This window comes from Schistocerca nitens, chromosome 7 (assembly GCF_023898315.1).
Source record: "Schistocerca nitens isolate TAMUIC-IGC-003100 chromosome 7, iqSchNite1.1, whole genome shotgun sequence".
Classification (NCBI taxonomy): Eukaryota; Metazoa; Arthropoda; class Insecta; order Orthoptera; family Acrididae; genus Schistocerca; species Schistocerca nitens.
In genome coordinates this window covers 325828142-325852843 of record NC_064620.1, presented here as the reverse complement: position 1 = coordinate 325852843, position 24702 = coordinate 325828142, and the positions used below count along the sequence as shown (strand labels likewise).

General features: G+C 42.8%; 1 protein-coding gene across 2 annotated transcripts in view; it reads left to right on the top strand.

Annotated features, from left to right (window-relative positions):
* The first annotated feature begins 22181 nt into the window (after positions 1–22181).
* Positions 22182–24702, top strand: part of LOC126194765 (ATP-binding cassette sub-family G member 4-like) — a 462797-nt gene continuing 460276 nt past the window's right edge. The window contains exon 1 of one of the 2 annotated variants that reach the window (XM_049933050.1): positions 22182–22420. The gene's annotated coding sequence lies outside the window, so the exon portion shown is untranslated. Of the gene's footprint in view, positions 22537–24702 lie in introns of both variants that reach the window. The other variant, XM_049933051.1, reaches the window with a different exon arrangement.

Genomic DNA, 24702 nt, shown 5'->3' with positions numbered 1-24702 from the left:
ACCTATTTCAAGTGGAGAGGTCAATTTTATGAACAAACTGACGGTGTAGCTATGGGCTCACCCCTATCGCCTATCGCAGCAGAAATCTTCATGGAGGCATTTGAGGAAACAGCCCTCCAGTCCGCACCATTACGTCCAAATTGTTGGCTTCGCTATGTCGATGATACTTTCGTCATCTGGCCCCACGGAGAAGAGGAGTTACAGAACTTCCACAAGCACCTTAACCAACAGCATAGGAAAATTCAGTTTACAATGGAAACAGAGAAGAATGGGGTGCTACCTTTTCTCGACGTGGAAGTTTATCGGAAACCTGATGGTAAACTTGGCCACAAAGTGTATAGGAAACCTACCAGTACGGACAGGTACCTTCACGCCTCCTCCCACCATCACCCCACGCAGAAGAAGTCCGCCCTGCACACGCTAACGAAGAGAGCGTACAGGATAAGCGACGAAGAACATCTGAAGACAGAACTTGAACGCCTCAGGTCCATCTTCGGAACTAATGGCTATGGGAAGCAGATGATAGACAGCACCATGTCGACAAGGGAGAAGTATAATAGGGAAGAGGAGAAGGAGGCGCAGAGCATTGCTGTGTTACCATATGTACAAGGGGTCACCGAACGTATTGGCAAAATTCTACGAAAAGCCGACATCAAACCAATTTTCCGAAGCAGAAACAAAATATCAGACATGCTCGGTTCTACCAAGGATGCAGTTGACAAACTACACACAGCTGGCGTGTATGAAATTGGTTGTGCGTGTGGATTAGTCTACATAGGTGAGACGGGACGTCCGATCAGCACAAGGCTCTCGGAACATGAAAGATATATCCGCCTGAAACAACACACTAAGTCAGCAGTGGCGGAACACCGAGACGAGTGCGGGAAACCAATATTTTTTCAAGAAGCCCGCGTCCTGGCAAAACAGCCTCTCACTTTCAAAAGAAAGATTAGAGAGGCGATAGAAATAGCCAAAAGACCCGCCAACATGAATAGAGAGGACGGATACAAGCTTCCGAGGTCTTGGCTGCCTGCAATAGCAGGGCTACGGAGCGGCGGCAGAGCCGCGGCGGCCCATGCAGACACGGGGAGAGCCGCAGTAGTGGTCGCGAGCACACAGAGCAATGGCACGCCGCAGCCGGCTCCTGGACAGCATGTAAACAGTGTGACGTCACAGCCATCACCTGTTCGCTATTCGTCCGTCTCCTCCAATGGGGTGGATTAATGTAAAGACCAATAGAAAACAGCTATTTCAACCAATGACAGATAATAAAGGAAACACCAATAAAGCATACCTTCCACCCCTCCTCCTCATCTTTCTACAGCCAATCAAGTAACGACACGGTTTTCTCGTGCAGCTATTTAAGGAACCAAGTGTGATTCATTTAGCAGTTCAACGTAAGGCCCTGATGAAGGCTAGCTGCAACGCTGGCCGAAACGTTGGCGCATTTTAAATTATGACGATGCGGTCTGATACCCTGAAGAATTTTATTGAAGATGACAACGGCCGCGGAAGCCTTCGCTTACATAAAGAAAAGTTGGTATATTCAAAATCTTTTCAAGACGATACGTTATAATCACACAAGCATTTGCATTTAAGATTGATCTTACTTAGAGTTACTGACCAACACGTGGTTCCACTTTACTCACAAAGTAGTAACAAAGCAACTACCGCAAATTAATCTGAACTGGACACGAGAATTACACTCCGCTGCAATTAAATATAACCTTAGCTATTTTAAAGCTAACCCGAAATAAAATGATTAAATTCTCAGTTAAGCTGAATTTAACAAATCCATTGTCCTATGGACTTAACAGACACGCGCTTGGCCGGAGATCTTACCACTTGAGACGCTCGGTACCGCCAGACTGCTACTGCTGGACTGCCCTGCGCTACTACTGGACTCCAACTGCCGACTACCACTGAACTACCCAGCGTGCTCCTGAGAGTCGCTCACAAAGACAAACGGAAGGCGCCAGAGGGGCAGCTTCCTATACCAACATGACAGGGGACGGACCGGACCATACTAAGAATGGAAACCTCTCTGCTTTTAGGAACCGTAGCTACCTGTTTCAACGTTGGTCCTACTGTACTCTAGCAGACAGCCTTGTCTGCTACCCTCAAGCATGCAGCTACAAACACATTTGATCATTCATCCTCTCACACAGAAGGGAAGGGGGATGACAGTATCTTATCATACACAGTATATAAAAGAAAGCGGATGTAGGTTCCGTATGAGACTGTGTGACATGAATTACATATAAGAATTACATATAAACTGTGCTTTAAAGTGTAGTAGTGTGAGAGATCGTTCTTGTTTACGTGTAAAAGTAACACGTTCCACTACTCAGTCTCCTCCCAGATAGTCAGAAACGCCACAGTAAATTTAGAAGAGGAATTTATTCCTTAAAAGACAACAAATTTGAGAAATTAAACATGAAAGGAATCCAACAGAGACCTTTCATAACCCCAACGCTCCGGGAAAAGACTGTGCAGGGAATTTTCTGGCCATGCTAGGACATTCCCAAGCAGGCTTCTCACACCCTACTTAAACCAAAAGTGTAAAGAAAAAGGCAAAAGGTCACCAGCTACTTGCTAAAACACAATAATTTCAAACATCTCTACAATCTACCAATTTCAAAGAGAGAAAAAAAAACACACAATCTGTGACACCTATTTAAAAGGTCGTGTAGACCTAAATCGGTCAGCAAGTAAAAACAATGGTTCCTGTGTCATTGATATGAAAACAATTTCTGGTTGTTACCCTTATGGAGTTCACCAGTATTTGCTCCTTGCAAGAGCCAACTGATCACAGGCAAATTTATGACTGTTTATTAACAAGCAAAATTTATGAAAATAGCAAAGGTGCCACAGCAATTAAAAAAAAGAACATGAAATAACATCAGTATTATAAAGCAGAACTTTACAATGCACAATTCGCAAAAGCAAAAAAAATTGATAAGAGAAAAAACATGTTTTACAAAGCGGTTATCGCAAAAAAAATTCTATATCTTACAAAACTAATAATCTGTAGAATTAACCTAACTATGTGGCACTAATTTAATCACTCTACAATATTTCAGTTAGTTAGCAAACAATGAGCACTGTGTCATTATACTGAAACTACAATAATTGTGTGATTGTTACCCTTATGGGGTTCCTCACAATAAATATGCCCCATGCAAAGGCTAATCGATCACAGTCCAATGAGAATGAAAAGCTATCTGACTGATAAAGGAAGCAGTGCCACAGTAATGAATTTATGAAACAAAATATCACAAATCTAATACCTAACACAAGAACAAACATTGATCAATAAAACAGTACAATAGTCAACATCTAAAACAAAACACCAATAAATAAAACACCTGCAAAATACAATAGTCAAAGTTTAAAAAAATATAGAACACCTGCAAAATACAAGAGTCAGAGTTTAATAAACACCAATAAATCGAGTCCCTGCAAAACACACGAGTCAAAGTTTCTGTGACAGAAACACACGTATATGTATTGAACTAAGAACCGTATAATCACTGTTCACTGATACACTCACTAGCTCCACTGTTCCGTGGCACAATATAAGGGGAGGGGGTTCGTCGCCGCAGCTGTCAGTAGGGATTTTTGTCCATCTGTTGCGTGCAATCCCGCCGTCTCTGCCCTCTCATGAAGTTTCTCTTGGTGGTCTGTGTCACGTACATCTCGATTTTGTTCCATGTTTGTATTGTCAAATTCGTGCGGTATCCTCGATTGACATGCCAGGTTGATATTCTTGGGCAAGGATGACACTTAATGGCTCTTCTTTGTGTCACCCTTAGCGACCAGAGAACATCGAACCATGATTCACTGTCGCTTGACAGTAGGCATCCGTCAGGAAATGTCGATAGGCGTCGTTGACATCTGCAAGTTTCTTTGGACAGTACCTGTAAAAAAGGCTCCACGCCCCTTGTGTTGTTACACCGCGGCCGTCTCGTCACGGTCGCGTGCGTTGCCAGGAGATGGATTTCCCCGCGGTGGACCGCTCGCCCATCTCAGGTGATTCCCTTCAGCTAGGGTCGCGCGGGGCGGCCGCCCATTAGCTACAGGTGCAAGGGAAAGTGTTTCCCGCGTCCTTTTGCTGTCGGCCGCGCTCCCGAAGTGGCCTGGCTGACAGCGTGTCCCGCTGGGAAACCCGCCAGTTTACAACTACCTGGCTGCTCCCGCTGTCTCTTAAGAGTTTTGCCGGTTCGCTTTCACGTTCTCAACTGCATTCACAGAAATTTTTCATCATCCTTATGTGATTACACAATGTCATACATAATACCACTTAGTATTGTCTTTCACAATTTTTTAGAACAAAGTTATATGAATCGACAATATAAAATTAAAAGTTAAATGACTTGACAATATAAAAAATAAAAGTGAAATGACTTTACAATGTATAAAATAAAAATTAAATGAATTGACAATACAATATTTAAATCCACATCACTAATGTGGTTCACTTGTGTTTTAATAAATCAAATGCCACTTATTAATTCACTAAAATGAATAGGGTTATGCCTTGCGCAAGTATAGGTTAGGAGAGCATGGGGTTCACATGTTATTTACACACACACATGCACACCTGTTGTCTATTCTACAAACTAACTACCCATAAACATGCATTACTCAAAATTCTACTTCTATCCACTACTAATTAATCCCACAAGCCACTTCAATGCTACTTCAACAAAGTGTTTACACCACTACAGCAATGTTTTAATTCGCCCTCTTCTTGACGCTTGCGGCATACGTCTTGTCACATGATAAATGGAGAAACTTTCCTTAAACATACACAGTAAAAAGAACAATGGTTATTTACACGCAAAAACATTTATACCAGTTCGCACACCTGAAAAGAGACTCGCAATTATACATTTATCATACTCATAGATTCACACATAAAACAGTAAGAAAATTTCATCTAAAATTATGTTATGACAAGAATTAATCACACAGATGGCTCTGAGAAGGTAAAATATTTTAATTATACAGGTTATATTACATTTTCTTACCCATTTTGCTTCGATTTCGTTCCTTCTTTACGTTACCTTTCGCCTTCAAATCAGTTATTTCGCCTGTGGTGGTTATTCTGGATTCATTTCTCATGAATGGCAAAATTGTGGTCACCTCTATTCTGTAAAATAGAATCATCTTAACATATTGAACTTACAACAGACACAAAAGCTCCGAATCCTCCTGTGGTTTAAATGACAAATGTTTTGCTTCATTCTTATTACCTTAAACCAAGCTTTCCTTCGTTCCCATAATCAAAATTATTTAATCATCCTCTACCTTCAAGAGGGAAACTTGCTCAGTACAAACCATATAAGCTGCAGTGCATCCCGCACCAGCGAAAACAGTAGGCTGTAATGCTCACAGCATCAGCAAAATCACATAAACGTCGCTTTTCTAGGACAAGTATTCACGCAGAATAATTTTTCAGGCTTTGGCTCAACATCAATCAAGACTACAAAAAGGATCCACATTTCCGTTCCATTCTCTATTTGCTGAAAAACTGCTCGTATTTGACTACCACAATAATATTTCAGAACCACGTAAATTACACAAACCACAATTCTTCTTTCACCTTGAAGGGAATCAATATACTTACGAAATCCACAGACAGCACTTTACGTACTCAGCTATAAAGAACAAAAAAAACATATATCATCAATATTGACCTATCATTGCATATTGGGAAGCCATTGGTTAAACAATCGTATTATCGCATCCTGTTTTCAAGATTCCAGATTTACTCATTCCTTTCTCAGAGTTCTCCTATCGTAAAATATTCATACAGCACGCATACTATAGTAAGAGATCCTCATTTATACTGACAGATATAGAATAGTAATAGAAAGATAGTAGCACTGAAAGCAGAAAATCGGAAACAAGGCTACTAACAGCTGGGGACCTGGGTTTGCCAGACCCATCATACCCACAGATCGGATATTCCCCTGAGTTTTTGCAATTTCAGCAACGATCTTGCTTCTCTCAGGAGCGACTCTTTTCAATTGACACAAAAAAAAGCATTTCACTTGTTCACAAGGAAACCTTTTATCTTTACGTTTGAATCAAACTAAATCCTAATTGCACAAGGAAAGAAAACAAATTAACAACATCACTTCAATCAATCACATAAAAATATCTTTATCATTATTTTTACTAACATATTATTCAAAATTCATACGCCACAAATTTAAACTAATCAATTCATTCTCCTCTCTATAAATCCTATGTACTCATTTGCCATGTCGCTCATTTGTTCCGATTGGCGCCTTCTGGGCTGTTCATTTGTCATTGCCGGTTTCGTTCATTCCCATTTGCCGGATTATGTCTAGGGTTGGCCGGCCGAATTTCAACATCATGTGGGGCTCCGCCTACAATCCTACTCCCACCGTGTTCATCGTAGTAACGATGCTGGTTGCCGTACCTGTTGCGTTCACGATCTTGTCCCCATCCTCTATCATTTCTGTTGCTCCATCTGTGTTCGCGACTGTTACCCCAGTTTCTATACGGCCTGTCTCGATTATTGTTTCGTTCGCGTCGCGACGACCAGTCACGCCGTTGATTAGCAATACGGCCACGACTGCGATCGCGCTGCTGAGCCCCGTAATAACTTTGTGCCTGATTAGGCGGGCATTCTTGTGTATTGTATTCCAACTCTTGGAGAAGCGTTTTAAACGTTTCCACGTCCTCTTTGCATCGTCCCGCAAGAATGACGTGCCGCAAGTGCATCGGCAATTTGGTGATGCATATCCTAATTAGTTCCGCAGGTCCGTATGGGTCGTATAAAAATTGATTTGCCTGCAGCATGTGGTCGAATAGGCGTGCAGGGCTGCCGAAACCAGACTGGTTCAAATTTGGCAGCATAATTATGCCATGTTTGACCCTATCTTGTGCCGCTTCCGACCAATAGGCGGACAGAAAGGCTTGTCGAAACTCCCGAGTGGAGTTGCAGTGACGCGCTGCCGACCTCATACAACTCGCCGGTTCGCCTTCCAAATAGCCACACATATACTCTATTTTATGTGAACTTGCCCAGTCGGGAGGAAGACAGAACTCAAATTGCTCGAGCCATGCTCGTGGATGTATGCCTTTTTGAGAATTTCGGAATATCTCAAATTTTCTTACCGTAAGGAAATGTTTGAAATCAAATCCCCGCATTTCCTCCTGGCGAGGCCCTTGAATGTTTCTATTTGTCTCATGTCTGCCCCTTAAATTACATTCTTCCCTGTCGTCACAATCTCCCTCGTGGCCGGAGTCCCTCTCTGCACTGTTCGTACGGCTATTTTTATTGCTATTGGCGAGTTCGGAATCACACGCCATGCGGTTTTCCAGATGCGCCACGCGTTCTTGTAAATCGCCTGTTACAGCTTTGTGCTGTCTGTTTACTTCAAACTGTCCCTTCTGGAATTTAAGAAGCGAACGCACTTCTTCGGTCTCTGCGGCCGCTACCTGTGTGATATTGTTCTCGCTTTCCGTCAGCTTTATCGTGCCTACAATGTCCGCTAATGCCGCGATTTTCTCATCTATTTGTCTCTTGTCCTCCGCCCCAGTCTGCTTCAATTGTTCGACCTCCTGTTCCAACGCGTGGATCGCTAAACTGTTGTCCGCTATTGTGTTGCTAACGGCCGTGGGACAATGCGTTTCAGCCTCTTGGACCCTCGAGAGTACCTGCCGACGATCTCTTTGGCATTGTTCTCTCAGCTCTTGGAAATTCCTAAGTAGCCGTTCTTCGCTTTCTTTAGATTCGGCCTCGCCACACCGCTTGCTCTGTTCTAGGGCTTGCAGACGGTCGTCGATTTGTTCAAATGTACGGCCTAATTCTTTCATAATGTCACTTTTTATTTCACTTGCCAGATTGTTTATTCTTTGTGAGATATCATCGGACACTCTCTGCATCAACTTGTCAACTTTATTTGTCTGCTGGATTAATTTTTTGTCTATTTGTTCGCCTAGCTCGCGGATCGATTTTTCGGATTTCTCTGCGTTTTCTTTATTTTGTTGCAATAAGGCTTTCATGAATTCTGCCAAATCAATTTGGTTAGTTGGAGGCGAATTAATTTCTGGCTCTGATGTGAGCCCGTTCGTGCTGTTTTGCATTTCGTCTGAAGTATTCCCCATTGCATTTTCGGAACCGCCCGACGCGTTAATATTGGAAATCAAATTATCCCCTTGGTCCATGTTGCTTAAGTTGTCGGACCCCTTACTTTTAGCTTGGTTACGTGTCAGCATTAGTGCAGTTTACACCCAGTACGCAACACACTAATCACAATAAATGTGTCCCCCAAAAATTACGACAGTCACACGAAAGATACTCAACCTAGTACGCACTTTTTTACACGCAAAACAAATTTTTATCTTAGATCGAAACAGTGGAATTTACAAGCGAGAGAAAAAAAACACACACACACATATAAAACACACAAATATAGAAAACAAAACAAGACAAACAACGCAACGCCGATCAACAACGCCGTTAATCTTTTGAACGTCTGCTCGGAAACAACGCAAAAGTTGTTTGAGCGCTGTAGGGAAAAAAATTAAGATTATTCAACGCTTGCAATCTAACGTCTCAGAGATTCCAGAGTCTAGCGGAATCACAGAACAGGGTCGCCATGTGAAACATTTTAATATGAATTTTGGTATGCTGACATCTGGTGCCAATAATCGAATAAAAGCGGGTTACAAGCCGTTGAGCTGTCTTGGGAGGTTAACCGAGCGTTTACTGGGCCACTGTTTCACGACTGGGTAACTAGTCTAGGTTTACCACCTTACCAATCAGACTAACATTGATTATAATCTTTTACAGTCATACAACAACCGGTAATATATCTATATAAAAGGAGAATTTAAATAAAAAGAAAGAAATCAGTTTATATTTGCAAATTTATTTTAAAGATTGTTCATTGAAATTTCAGCATATTATACGTGAGTTATAACTGAGCTGGTGCCTTATTTACGATTGTGGGACTGTGAGATTGGAATATTACGGAACACATAAAATATGGAGCCAAGATTGGGAGACTGGGTACAACACTGCATTCATAAAACAACACACAAAGAACATTGAAACACATGCAACAGAAAGTTAACCACAACCAATAGATTCAAATTTTCAGTTAAAGAAATTACTTTCGTAGCACAATCCTGTCCGTCTTGTAATTACCCTTCACGTGGTCAACTTGGTTTACAGAAAGCGTATAACTCCGCAATAATTTAGATAATAAAAATAAATTAGATCAAAAAGCAAATTACAAAACAAAAACCTCGAACTGGTTACTAACGTCTTACTACTAACCTGATGGGTCAAACAGTTATATAAGCACGTGGTACTGGTCTCACAAAGTACACGCCACGTGGGTTGAACATAAAGAAAAGTTGGTATATTCAAAATCTTTTCAAGACGATACGTTATAATCACACAAGCATTTGCATTTAAGATTGATCTTACTTAGAGTTACTGACCAACACGTGGTTCCACTTTACTCACAAAGTAGTAACAAAGCAACTACCGCAAATTAATCTGAACTGGACACGAGAATTACACTCCGCTGCAATTAAAGATAACCTTAGCTATTTTAAAGCTAACCCGAAATAAAATGATTAAATTCTCAGTTAAGCTGAACTTAACAAATGCATTGTCCTATGGACTTAACAGACACGCGCTTGGCCGGAGATCTTACCACTTGAGACGCTCGGTACCGCCAGACTGCTACTGCTGGACTGCCCTGCGCTACTACTGGACTCCAACTACCGACTACCACTGAACTACCCAGCGTGCTCCTGAGAGTCGCTCACAAAGACAAACGGAAGGCGCCAGAGGGGCAGCTTCCTATACCAACATGACAGGGGACGGACCGGACCATACTAAGAATGGAAACCTCTCTGCTTTTAGGAACCGTAGCTACCTGTTTCAACGTTGGTCCTACTGTACTCTAGCAGACAGCCTTGTCTGCTACCCTCAAGCATGCAGCTACAAACACATTTGATCATTCATCCTCTCACACAGAAGGGAAGGGGGATGACAGTATCTTATCATACACAGTATATAAAAGAAAGCGGATGTAGGTTCCGTATGAGACTGTGTGACATGAATTACATATAAGAATTACATATAAACTGTGCTTTAAAGTGTAGTAGTGTGAGAGATCGTTCTTGTTTACGTGTAAAAGTAACACGTTCCACTACTCAGTCTCCTCCCAGATAGTCAGAAACGCCACAGTAAATTTAGAAGAGGAATTTATTCCTTAAAAGACAACAAATTTGAGAAATTAAACATGAAAGGAATCCAACAGAGACCTTTCAGTGTGTTCAATATTTCTTTTTCACATTTGGAGGAGATGGCAACGTGATCTATTTGAAATTCTCCGATACTCTTTATCGGAGATACCCAGGTTTTTTGTTTTCTGGGAAGATGTTTAAAACATGTTGACATTAGCTTGAGTTTAAACTGCTTACAGAGCATACTTAACCTTTCTCCATTTTTGTTGGTTCTTTTGTGTGCGGGAAAGTTGCCGACAATATCGCGGAATTTCTTTTCTTTTCCAATCTGAGCGTTAAAATCTCCTAGAAGTATTTTTGCATTGTTTTCTGGGATTACTGATATATGATCCTTAAGGTTTTCCCAGAATTCATCTGTTTCTTCCCTATTTTTAGCATTATTTTTGTCATTTGTGGGAGCGTGAACATTGATTAATGTGTATTTTTTATTTGCACATTGAAAAGTGAGGAAAGATGTTGGTTCAAAAAAAATGGCTCTGAGCACTATGGGACTTAACATCTATGGTCAGGAAAGATGTTCTCAATGATGTTGACCAAAAGTGTTCGACCGAGTTCAGAATTTTTGTGTTTACAACAAAAGCTGTGCCAAGCTGAGGGCATTTATTCATTACAATTTTTCCAGGTTTTCCTTTAAATATTCTGAATTTGTTTGATTCAAATGTGTTTTCATCAGTGAAGCGAGTTTCTTGTAGCGCCACAATTTGTATGTCTTCCGTGTGTAACTGGTCTGTAAGGTGCTTAAGTTTTCCCACTTTGAGAAGGGAGTTTATGTTGAGAGATGCTATGTTGAAGATTTTTCTGGGTTTAATCTTGTTGGATTTGCGTGGTGTTGCAGACTCCCCAGAATCCTTGGGTCTGCTTGCGTCGTTGCCGACGGTGGATTGGCCACCTGGGGTAGTTTCGTTATTGAAAGACATTTCCATCATGCGTTAAGATTGTAACTGTTGAAATTCTTCAAAGTTGGGGAGATTACTTGCGTAACCTACCAGGAATACGACTAACGTTGTTAGCGTTAGAAGGTTTCTTGAAACAGCCGCCTCTAACATGAGGAACAGACGCTGCCCACAAGCCGCCCAATCTGGGTACAGACGCTTGCAGTTATAGATTTTTGGTTCCTCCGCTCTCTCAGCCGTTAGGAGTTAAAAATTCCTCATCCGCCTATGAGACCGTTGACCGGTTTTCACCCGTAACCCTAGGCAGGGGCCCTCACAGGGTGCTACCATCCGGAGCCAGATGGACCCAGGTTTTTTTACGAGGTTGTTACTCCTCCCCCTCCTCCTCCCTCATCACTTGTAAGATGAGGATCCGGGCTTGGGACCGGCAATGGCGGAGTTTACACGTCATTATTATTATGATTAATATTATGTTTTATATAGTTACTCCAGAGCAAACACAGTATTAAAGTGTCCACAATCTTTATGGTCTTTCTAAACTGAATACTTTACACATGTGCATGCCAGTGATTCTCTGATGAATTTGTATCAACACTTTTAAAATGCGTATGTTAAGCGATATCCTGAAAATCGAAACGAACGCACGAACGACAAGTGTATCGTTTGTGGAAGGAAGTTATGCTGAAGTTCACCGACAAGAATTCTCGCAGTGATCGCATAAATCAAGAGCTTGTAACATAATCATACGGTTAAAAGGAAGGTACAGACAATTATGTCTTTCATTTGCAAAGTAAGTAGAGGGTCAGTGACATGTAATGTATATGATGTATCAATTAAAGGACAGTTTTTTAGTGATACATCGATACGGTAAAGACTATTATGCGGAGCATTTTTATCTGTCTGTCTCTGTCTGTCTGTCCATCCGAATGCTACTCGGGGTTGGAATGTTTAAAATAATGCGTTTTCACTCACGTCTTAAAAACATTGTTCAATGGATTTTCTATATCTATGTACTACACATTTTCTGTGAATCAGAGCTTAAAATGATAACTACGCTTAAAGTGCACTATAACGAGTTTAACTGAATTAACTCTTCTCAAAGTTGCCACATGGCAGAACATACCCACAGAAATCCCACTTTGTTTTACAATATCAATTCCAAGCAACCTAACAGATATTTTTAAGATATGAAGCAAAACCATGAAAATATCAAATGAATTAAATTACTTAAATATTGTAGAGTAAACTTAACGTGAGGGGGCGTGAATGGGAGCCACCAACATTCCATCATAACTCATCATGGGCGGGGTGTGGGAGGGAGGACAGCAAATTAAAAAAAATAAAAAAAAACATATAGTTAACGGACGTCCTCTTATCAGCTGTAGGTAAAGTTAATTTTGATGTTATAATGTTGTTTAACTTTTATTTGAATTTGAATCTTGTTTCCTAATTTTCTGTTCAACAAAGAGGGATCAACCGATTGGCTATCAGTTACGACTGAGGGAAAAATTCCACCGGGGCCAATACATTGCCGATGTGATATCACCGACGCCGCCGGCTACTAATCACATTTTCAGCGCCTGAACATTTATTTCATGTTAAAGTGCATGGACTAAGAATAAAATTATACTACTCAGTCATTAAAAACGGTTGTACAGGCGAGTGACTAAAAACGTCTTCCACAGAAAGAGTGCCTAAGCCTCTAATAGTCCATGTCTATGTGCATAAAGCCTGAAAAATTTACGAGGGGACGAGGGGGGGGGGGGGGGGGGGGGAAGAGAAGTGTAGACGAGGTGTTTTTCTCTGTAACTGCAGAGAATGTTTATTTGGATCGGTAAAAGCAAGAAACCTTACTCCTAATCCTGAGTTATAAATATTATTCCAGAGAGTTATAATTTTTTAATAGAATTTTTTAACTACCTTGTAGATGATATATTTAAATCAGTTTTGTACAAAAATTTAAGCAAAATATCTGCCTATCTTAATTAGGAAGCTAGAAACATTCAAAGTCTTATGATGTATACAATATGCTGTACATAACTGCCTGCGTTCAGGTGTGTGTTTCTGGTAGCGGCGTACTCATCTAAGTGACGCGTTCGAACGACTTCCCATTTCCTTGAATTCGCAACTCAGTGCGCCTTCTAAACGATCAGAGGACGTGAAACTACGTGACTGGTGTCACTGGGCGACAAGCTTCCTCGGTGGGCTGCTTGAAGTATAATGGTTCAAAAATGGCTCTGAACACTATGGGACTTAACATCTGGGGTCATCAGTCCCCTAGAACTTAGAACTACTTGAACTTAACTAACCTAAGGACATCACACACATTCATGCCCGAGGTAGGATTCGAACCTGCGACTGTAGCAGTCGCGCGGTTCCAGACTGAAGCGCCTAGAACCGTTCGGCCACAGCGGCCGGGAGCTTGAAGTCACATTCAGTTTCATTATACAAGGATTATCCAGAAAGTAATTTCCAATCGGTCGCTAAATGGAAACCACAGAGAAAATCAGGAACATTTTATTTGCAAGAATTAGCTACACTTTCCAGATACTTCTCTACATAGTCGCCGTTCCGACTTAGACATTTGTCGGAGTGTTATACCAAATTTCCAACACCATCGTCATAGTAGGCAGCCGCGTGTGTTTTCCGATAATTCTATACGCTGGTCTATAGCGCGTAGCCTGCGCCCAAGTGTTCGTAGCCAGCGTTTCATGTGAACAGAGATGATACTCAGGACGAGCCAATTAGGGCTTTGTTGTGGGTGATCGAACACTTCCCATCGAAAAGGCTGCAGGAGCGTTTCACTGCCCCTGCAGAGTGCGACTGAGAATTGCCATGAAGAAGGAAGTGCGTGGCAGTTGTGCTAGGTGGGCTGCATTTATTAAGGCGAAGTCTTTCCGCGGGCCCTCCTACTTGGTGGGAGACATCGTTGTTCTATTCTAGGCACTTTTACTCGCTCACAGTGCGCTCACAACTGAAAAGAGCGTCTTGATGCCATCGACGGTCATACTAGAGACACTATCCAACACATCTGTGCAAAGCTTCATCGGGTTTTCATTGTGGTTTCCATTTCGCGACCGATCGGAACTTACTTTCTGGACAACCCTCGTAGAATGGATCCTTACACTGACATGAACAAGGTACGTCTGAATGCACAAACAAACAAAGCTTTGACTGACGTGGAATAAGTACTGTACACATATCTAACGAATGCCAAAAATACACCAACAGTGTAGCCATGACTTCCTTAAGGAGATATCATGGTCGACAATCTCGACAAACCATTACGTACTGTAAGGTGTCAGGCAAATTCTACACCTTCCATGAAAACCCTGACATGATAAGCAAATCCAGTAGTATGTCACATAGCTCCGAATAAATCGTGACATTAAATTAACCAAAGTAATACGAGTAACGAGTGAGCAAATGGAATACCACAGACTAACACAAGAATGCCTAAATGCATGTCATACCTTCCCACCATGGGACAGACGCAGTTCCGAGGCGAGAAACGAGAACAGAAGCCGAGAGCAGAACCGTGTTAAGCTGGAAGGCCCTACGATAAGAAACGGACACCCACGTCGCCAGCTAACCGCTAGGACCACCCCCCCCCCAGTCCATGTTAAAAGCTAGAGCCCTCAGAGTGAGACTTTTTCGCGTCTCTGTTACGTCAGGACCACCCCCCAGCCCATGTCAAAAGATAGAGCCCTCCAGAAGAACAGTGTAGATCTTATGATAACACTAAAAGGACCACACCAGCTGCAAGTTTTAGTGTAAGACTTTTTCGCGTCTCTGTTACGTTGCAAACTTTAAAAACATTGCCCCACCACGAAAAGTATAACGTTTCTCATTGGATAGACAGAATTTTTGTAGGCGGAGCTTAAGGTTAACATTGAGACCCTGATTGGTCAGATGAAAACACAGCCAGATAGTTTTTTTAAACCAACTCCGGTCAATTGTAGTAAGGAGAAGTTAGGGGAGAGTTGCTTCCGAGACGGCGAGGTGAGCGGAGCTGTGCTGCCCGCCGCCCCCTGACGAACACCGACAAGGTAATGAACGCACGTGATGCCGCATAACAGCGCATAAAGCTTCACTCAGAACTGCAGAAGTCTCATCTGTTACACCCCCTTTTTGCGTAATACTAGTGTCGATCGTCAATTAAAGCTCATGGTGTTCACATTTGCCACTTGAAGTAAAAATCTGAAACGTGATGATTTTTCTGTTATATAGTTACTGAGAAGCCACATCAGCCACTGTAATTTACGACAAGTTAGATAAGTAATTAAAGATAATTGAGGGTCACTGTAGACCATTTTGATAGTTTTCTCCCCGCGCGGCCCTTGAATAAGGGTAACAATGACTGAAAAGGGGGATAAATCACATCATAAAAATACTTAATAAAAACATTATATTGCAATGCATGCAAAATAAAATTCAACATGTAACTTGTATTGCATTTTTTTAAAAATCCAATAGAAACATACACCAACGACGTAATGGACCTGAGGGAAACCCACACATACAAAGAGCTATACTAGCAAAGAGATGGAAGTGACATATATCACTCACTGGAACACTTACAGATACGAAATATACAGACATGTGCTCCACAGATATTATTCTACAGCAACACAGTCACATTGCTAAGATCCACGAGATTAGTTCAGCAAATTTGTAACTTGTGTATGTAAGAGAGCCTGGATGCAGTATCTCCAAAGAAACAACGAAGCGTGTCACCAAAATTCCTACTAATTCCAAGAAATCTACGGGACGTGAAACAATGTTGCCAACATTAGTATAACATCCACACTCAGTATGTAGCCATAGTGTTAAAAGTAGCATAAATGATGCATGCCGGCCAGTGTGGCCGCGCGGTTATAGGCACTTCATTCTCGAACCGCGCGATCGCTACGGTCGCAGGTTCGAATCCTGCCTCGGGCATGGATGTGTGTGATGTCCTTAGGTTCGTTAGGTTTAAGTAGTTCTGAGTTCTAGGGGACTGATGACCTCAGAAGTAAGTCCCATAGTGCTCAGAGCCATTTGATACGTGTCGGCGAACTACTGCCAAAGACCATCTCGTGTGAAAATCTGATGTTTACATGTAACACTTAGCGCTTTGCACGAAGCACCTTTTCGGTGCACAGTTTGGTTTTGCAATGATGTACCGCTGCCGCAGTTTAGTTTAGGTGTGCTAAGATTTAAGGTTGTTGTTGTTGTGGTCTTCAGTCCAGAGACTGGTTTGATGCAGCTCTCCATCCTACTCTATCCTGTGCGAGGTTCTTCATCTCACAGTACCTACTGCAGCGTACATGCTTCTGAATCTCTTTAGTGAATTCATCTCTTGGTCTCCCTCTACGATTTTTACCCTCCAGTACTAAATTGGTGATCCCTTGATGCTCATAATATGACCTACCAACCGATCCCTTCTTCTAGTCAAGATGCGCGACAAATTGGTCTTCTCCTCAACTCTATTCAATACCTCCTCATTAGATATGGGATCTACCCATCAAATCTTCAGCATTCTTCTGTAGCACCACATTTCGAAAGCTTCTATTCTCTTCTTGTCTAAACTATTTATCGTCCACGTTTCACTTCCATACATGGCTACACTCCATACAAATACTTTTAGAAACGACTTCCTGATACTTAAACCTATACTCGATGTTAACAAATTTCTCTTCTTGAGAAACGTTTTCCTTGCCATTGCCAGTCTACATTTTATATCCTCTCATCAGTTATTTTGCTCCCCAAATAGCAAAACTCATCTACTACTTTAAGCGTCTCATTTCCTAATCTAATCGCCGCAGCATCACCCAGCATAATTAGACAACATTCCATTATCCTCGTTTTGATTTCGTTGATGTTCATCTTATATCCTTTCAAGACACCATCCATTCCGTTCAACTGCTCTTCCAGGTCCTTTGCTGTCTCTGACAGAATTAAAATGTCATCGGCGAACCTCAAAGCTTTTATTTCTTCTCCATGGATTTTAATACCTATTCCGAATTTTTCTTTTGTTTCCTTTACAGCTTGCTCAATATACAGATTGAATAACATCGGGGATAGGCTACAACCCTGTCTCACGTCCTTCCCGACCACTGCTTCCCTTTCATGCCCCTCGACTCTTATAACTGCCATCTGGTTTCTGTACAAATTGTAAGCAGCCTTTCGCTCCCTGTGTTTTGCCCCTACTACCTTCAGAATACGAAAGAGAGTATTCCAATCAACATTGTCAGAGGCTTTCTCTAAGTCTACAAATGCTAGAAACGTGGGTTTGCCTTTTCTTAATCTAGCTTCTAAGATAAGTCGTAGGGTCAGTATTGCCTCACGTGTTCATATATTTCTACGGAATCCAAATTGATCTTCCCCAAGGTCGGCTTCTACCAGTTTTTCCATTCGTCTGTAAAGAATTCGTGCTAGTATTATGCTGCCGTGGCTTATTAAACTGATAGTTCGGTAGTTCTCACATCTGTCAACACCTGCTTTCTTTGCGATTGGAATTATTATATTCTTCTTGAAGTCTGAAGGTATTTCGCCTGTCTCATACATCTTGCTCACCAGATGGTAGAGTTTTGTTAGACCTGGCTCTCCCAAGGCTGTCAGTAGTTCTAATGGATGTTGTCTACTCCAGGGGCCTTGCTTCGACTTAGATCTTTCAGTGCTCTGTCAAACTCTTCACGCAGTATCATATCTCCTATTTCATCTTCATCTACATTATCTTCCATTTGTATAATATTGTCCTCAAGAACATCACCCTTGTATAGACCCTCTATATACTCCTTCCACCTTTCTGGTTTCCCTTCTTTGCTTAGAACTGGGTTTCCATCTGAGCTCTTGATATTCATACAAGTGGTTCTGTTTTCTCCAAAGGTCTCTTTAATGTTCCTGTTGGAGTATCTATCTTACCCCTAGTGATATGCGCCTCTACATCCTTACATTTGTCCTCTAGGCACCCCAGCTTAGCCATTTTGCACTTCCTGTCGTTCTGATTTTTGAGGCATTTGTATTCCTTTTTGCACGCTTCATTTACTGCATTTTTATATTTTCTCCTTTCATCAATTAAATTTTAAGGTACCGTACGAATTACATGTTTCGTCTAGGAAGTATATGAGCGCTCTCGACGTTTGTCACGTTTGCGTAAGCCATTGGCTGGGTTCCCATCCTTATGGAATCTCCGGAGTTCATAGTCTTGTCCTTGTGTGTTAATACGTACATGTTTTTGGGTTTTATTCTGCTGGATTTCCATATGGACGTTTCTAAGTTCATGGTCCGGTATGTGTAGTTGTACATATGTGGCTACTGGTTTTACTGATTGACTTGGACAAGGTTAAGCTTTATAGCCAATTGTTACATGTAAATAGCAGATTTGCCACACGAGATGTGCTTCAGCAATAGTTCGTCGACATGTATCACGTATGCTACTATTAAAGCTGTACCTAAGGTAGATGTTATTAATTGTTATTAATGTCGGCAACATTGTATTACATCAAGTAGATTTATTGGAATTAATTGGAATTTTGGTGAGATGCTTCGTTGTTTCTTTGGAGAAACTGCGTCCAGGGTCTATTACATACGCAAGTGCACATTTCCTAAGCTAGTCTCGTGGACCTTAAGAATATGACTGGAGTTCTGTAAAGTAATATGAGTGTCTGTTTCTATATTTCATATTTGTAGATGTTCCTGTGAGGGATATACGTGACTTCCATCACTCTGCTAGTTGTGACTTCGATCGCTTTGCTTGTGTAACTCTTTGTATGTGTGGGCTACCCTCAGTTCCTTTACAACATTGGTGTATGTTTCCATTGGATTATCAATAAACAAAAAGAAGCAACATCATTTATATGATGAATTTTGTTTTGCATAATCACAATAGTATATTTTTTATGTGATATATCCCCCTTTTTAGTTATAAAGTATGATTTATATTGTGTGTGCTCTCATACTCTTCTACGACGTAGGAACCTGAAGATTACACCCTCTGGTGTCGAAACAGGCCGCATGTGCTAAAAAAACCAACAACGTTGGATTCCAATATAGCTTTTGGTTCTGGAATCATTATTCAAGTACTTCTTAAAACGGGTTCTTAACACATACTCGAGTAATATTCTGGAATGGATTTGTAAGCGGTCTCCTTTGTAGACTGACTGCACTTCCCCAGTATTCTGCGAGTAAACTGCAGTCTACCACATGCTTCACCAACAGCTGAGCCTCTGTGATCATTCCATTCGTATCCCTGCAAAGTGCCACACCAAGGTATTCGTATGAGTTGGTTGATTCCAGTTGTGACCCATTGATATAGCCATAAGATACTACGCTTTTTGCTTTTGTGAAGTGCGCAGTTTTAGATTTTTGAACATTTTAAGCAAGTTGCCAGTCTTTGCACCTCTTCAAATTCTTATGAAGACCTCACTGAATGTTAATGCAGATACAGTGCAACATCTGCAAGACAACTGAGGTTGGCGTTAATATTGTCTGATAGGTCATTAATACACAACATTAACACACTGCTGGCCATTAAAATAGCTACACCACGAAGATGACGTGCTACAGACGTGAAATTTAACCGACAGGAAGAAGAAGCTGTGATATGCAAATGATAATCTTTTCAGAGCATTCACACAAGATTGGTGCCGGTGGCGACACCTACAACGTGCTGACATAAGGAAAGTTTCAAACCTATTTCTCATACACTAACAGCAGTTGACCGGCGTTGCCTGGTGAAACGTTGTTGTGATGCCTCGTGTAAGGAGGAGAAATGCGTACCATCACGTTTCCGACTTTGATAAAGGTCGGATTGTAGCCTATCGCGAATGCGGTTTATCGTATCGCGACACTGCTGCTCGCGTTGGTCGAGATCCAATTACTGTTAGCAGAATATGGAATCGATGGGTTCCGGAGGGTAATACGGAACGCCGTGCTGGATCCCAACGGCCTCGTATCACTAGCAGTAGAGATGACAGGCATCTTATCCGCATGGCTGTAACGGATCGTGCAGCCACGTGTCGATCCCTGAGTCAACAGATGGGGACGTTTGCAAGACAACAACCATCTGCACGAACAGTTCGACGACGTTTGCAGCAGCATGGACCAACTCGGAGACCATGCCTGCGGTTATCCTTGACGCTGCATCACAGACAGGAGCGCCTGCGATGGTGTACTCAACGACGAATCTGGATGCACGAATGGCAAAACGTCATTTTTTCGGATGAATCCAGGTTCTGTTTACAGCATCATGATGGTGGCATCCGTGCTTGGCGACATCGCGGTGAACGCACATTGGAAGCGTGTATTCGTCATCGTCATACTGGCGTATCACCCGGCGTGATGGTATGGGGTGCCATTGGTTACACGTCTCGGTCACCTCTTGTTCGCACTGACGGCACTTTGAACAGTGGACGTTACATTTCAGACGTGTTACGACCCGTGGCTCTACCCTTCATTCGATCCTTGCGTAATCCTACATTTCAGCAGGATAATGCACGACTGCATATTGCAGGTCCTGTATGGGCCTTTCTGGATACAGAAAATGTTCGACTGCTGCCCTGGCCAGCATATTTCCACATCTCTCACCAATTGAAAACGTCTTGTCAATGGTGGCCGAGCAACTGGCTCGTCACAATACGCCAGTCACTACTCTTGATGAACTGTGGTATCGTGTTGAAGCTGCATGGGCAGCTGTACCTGTACACGCCATCCAAGCTCTGTTTGACTCAATGCCCAGGCGTATCAAGGCCGTTATTACGGCCAGAGGTGGTTGTTCAAGGTACAGATTTCTCAGGATCTATGCACCCAAATTGCGTGAAAATGTAATCACATGTCAGCTCTAGTATAATATATTTGTCCAATGAATACCCGTTTATCATCTGCATTTCTTCTTGGTGTAGCAATTTTAACGGCTAGTAGTGTATGTTGACTGTGGAGCACCGTAACGCATTGTTTCGGCACATAAGGTTATCTGCTGAAGCTGACATTCGGCTTTGGTTCTATCTCGTGATTGTAACAAATTATCATGTATTTAATTGGTTACGTTTCTCAGCCCCTCCCCCCCAAGAACCATGGACCTTGCAATTGGTGGGGAGGCTTGCGTGCCTCAGCGATACAGATAGCCGTACCGTAGGTGCAACCACGAAGGAGTTGTATCTGGTATCTGTTGAGTGGCCAGGCAAACGTGTGGTTCCTGAAGAGGGGCAGCAGCCTTTTCAGTAGTTGCAGGGGCAACAGTCTGGATGATTGACTGATTTGGTACATCAGAAGATATCTCTAAATCTGACGATGACTCTCCGTCCAAGATGAGATGCTGCGTCCTCTCTACGAGTCCTCAGTCCAGAAATAAATTTCACTTGATATCCCACATAATCGAAATTTTGACAATAAGCATAGTCGTGGTACTGTCAAATGCCTTTCGGAAATCAACAAGTACTCATCTACCTGACTGCGCCTCTATTCTAGATAGCAAAAGAAAAATTTGGAGGCACTGTAGGAGTCAATCTCAGCACTCGCTCTCCCGTCACCCTCCTTCACCCCCTTCTCACTCTTTCTCGCTCCCTCCCTTTCTCTCTCTCTCTCTCTCTCTCTCTCTCTCTCTCTTCCCTCGAACAGAAACGCCGAAGTTACAATATTGTTTTTTTTTTTTGAAAACGAATCTAAACCACGAACACACTGTGACACTCCACACGAGAATCGACAGCTTGATGCGGCGCCTGTCCCAGCACCTAATCATTGCTCACCACGACGGCCGGAACTACCTTGCGCGAGCGTCGGCCCCTGCCATAGCCGAGTGCGCGTGCACCGGCGCGACCTCACCGTGAGTCACGGCGAGCAGGAACGCGGCGTGTCTGCACCGAAGGCCGAGCCACCGCCGAAGATCTGCACGGTGCGCGCGGCCGCGGAGTGGGGGGCGGTGGTGGGTGTCTATTGCGCAGGCGCGCCGGCCCGCCGCACAAAGAACTTGCGCGTCCATGTTGGCAGCTGCCAGGCGGGCCGGCAGTGTGTAACTGGCGGCCGGCTGTCGCGTTTGCCGTGGCGGAGCTGCTGTGCCCGTGGGTGGTGCGCGCGTGCCCGCTGTTCGCGCCGGCGGCTGACAGCGCACAGTGGTGACAAGTGAGTCGCGATAGACGAGTGCCGTGAACGCGCCGCGGTGCAGTCGCAGCTTCCGCGTTGCCACTGGGCGAGTGCGGCTGTTCCTGGCTCCGCAGCTGCGGGCCGAGTGGGCCCCTTTGGTGAGTGGCAGACCCTTCAGCTGATGCAGTGCCGAGCGGGCAGCGCGCTGTCAGCACCTTCTCGCTCTACAAGTGAAGCTCTCGAGCCGATTGTTTCCGCAGTCTGTTCACCGCAGGTATCCACTCACAGTGCAACAAAAAAAGAAAATGTCCTAATAGGGTTTTCTCCTCCTCACAGTGTATGACAGCTGTGTCGAAAGGATCTATATTGAGTGTACTCAAAGAATTCGTATGGGCTAGTTGAATCTCTAAATCATATGACGGCGATGTTCGTTCCCACTTACAGCGAAAGTGATGAAGCATCTCTAGGAAGTGAGCTGTTCTTTGTTCGAAATCCTTGACTAATTCATTAGTGATTCACATACACTGAATAAGAACCTCCGTCAGCTGTTAACATATGCTCCTTACAGGTGAAGCACAAGCACTAATTTGTTCTGTAAAGTGACAGCAGCATATTCGTCGCATTTATGTATTCAATATTAGTAGCAGCAAAAGTCATGAAATTGTGTGGGGTAGCTGATTCTGTCAACCATATAAAGAGGCGATTTTCTTTTTGACTCCCAACGAAAGTTATCAAAGCAACCGGCATGACTTGCTCTTTTTTGTTCAAAACAGTTGACGTATTCACTAACGGTACACTGCATCCATATGCTGTCAACCTCAATAGTTATCTGTTTACATGTGCACTTCAAAAAATGTTTCAACTGCCTCTGAGCACTATGGGACTTAACAGCTGACGTCATCAGTCCCCTAGAACTTAGAACTACTTAAACCTAACTAAGCTAAGGACATCACACACATCCATGCCCAAGGCAGGATTCGAACCGGCGACCCTAGCAGTCACGCTGTTCCGGACTGAAGCGCCTAGAACCGCTCGGCCACCGCGCCCGGCCTACATGTGCACTTACTACAATACAAAAGTACTGTCAACTGCCAAATTCTGCTTCTGTTTTAAGTGACAAGTGAAGCACACACATGCCAGTTGTTTCTGTAAAGTGAAGAGATTATATTCGCCACAGCTATCTACTCTATACTCGTGCCAATAGCAACAAAAAATTATTGCAAATGGTTTTCATCCCCTGCGAACAGTGCCCACTCTCCACATGCGGTATACCTCCTGAGTGTAGCCGGCCGCGGTGGTCTAGCGGTTCCCGGCGCACAGTCCGGAACCGCGCGACTGCTACGATCGCAGGTTCGAATCCTGCCTCGGGCATGGATGTGTGTGATGTCCTTAGGTTAGTTAGGTTTAAGTAGTTCTAAGTTCTAGGGGACTGATGACCACAGATGTTAAGTCCCATAGTGCTCAGAGCCATTTGAACCATTTTGAACCATCCTGAGTGTAGGCACAAATTCTCTCGGTGTTTACAAATATCTAATGAAGAAAAAAGTATTGTTCGTTTTCACACACAACGAAAGTCATCTGTGGAGATGTCACTAGGAAGTGGGCGCACAATGAGCTACATTTCGTTGTCCGAAATAGTTGCCTAATTCAGTAATGATTTAGATGCACTGATCACGTACGGAATTCAACACTGATGTGTTATACAAGACGTTACTCCATTATGAGGCATCCGTCAGCTGATATCAGCTGATATCATCTCCTTGTGATCTAAATGAAGCATAAGCATAAACTGTTTCCGTACAGTGACAAAAATACATTCACTCCAGGAACCTATTCGACACTCGTCGCAATAGAAATCGCCAAAGGGTATATAAAGACGATGTTGATTTTAACTAGCAACGAAAGAGATCAGTGGGAACATCTCTACGAACTGAGTTCTCAACGGCTGCCTTCCTTTGTTCAAAGTAGTTGACAAATTCATTAATTATTTAGATGCACTGATGCTGTGTACTATGAAGACCTCAATGCTGAAACATGATGCATACACCTACGGCAATACCAGGCTTCTGTCGGCTGCCAACTTATACTCGAGATCGTAATTTTTTCTGTAAACTTACGACAGTATGTACGCCGAAAGTAACTATTCGCCGCAGGTGAAGTCACAAGCTCGCGCCGTGTAAATGAATCTCTAGTATACATTTAATGCCGTGTTAACGTGACGGTGCGCTGTTCCTCACGACTCGCTTCATAGTAATAAATCAAAAAATATCCGGAAGTCGTCACAAGAGGAGGTGCTGTTAGTCCTCAACATTAATTGGGGAACACGTTACATATCTGGATACATTTGATCTGTATATTATAAAGACATGAATACTGAAGCATAGTAATGTGCACGATTATAGGACCAATCACTTTAAATGGCTACATTTAAATTATAAAC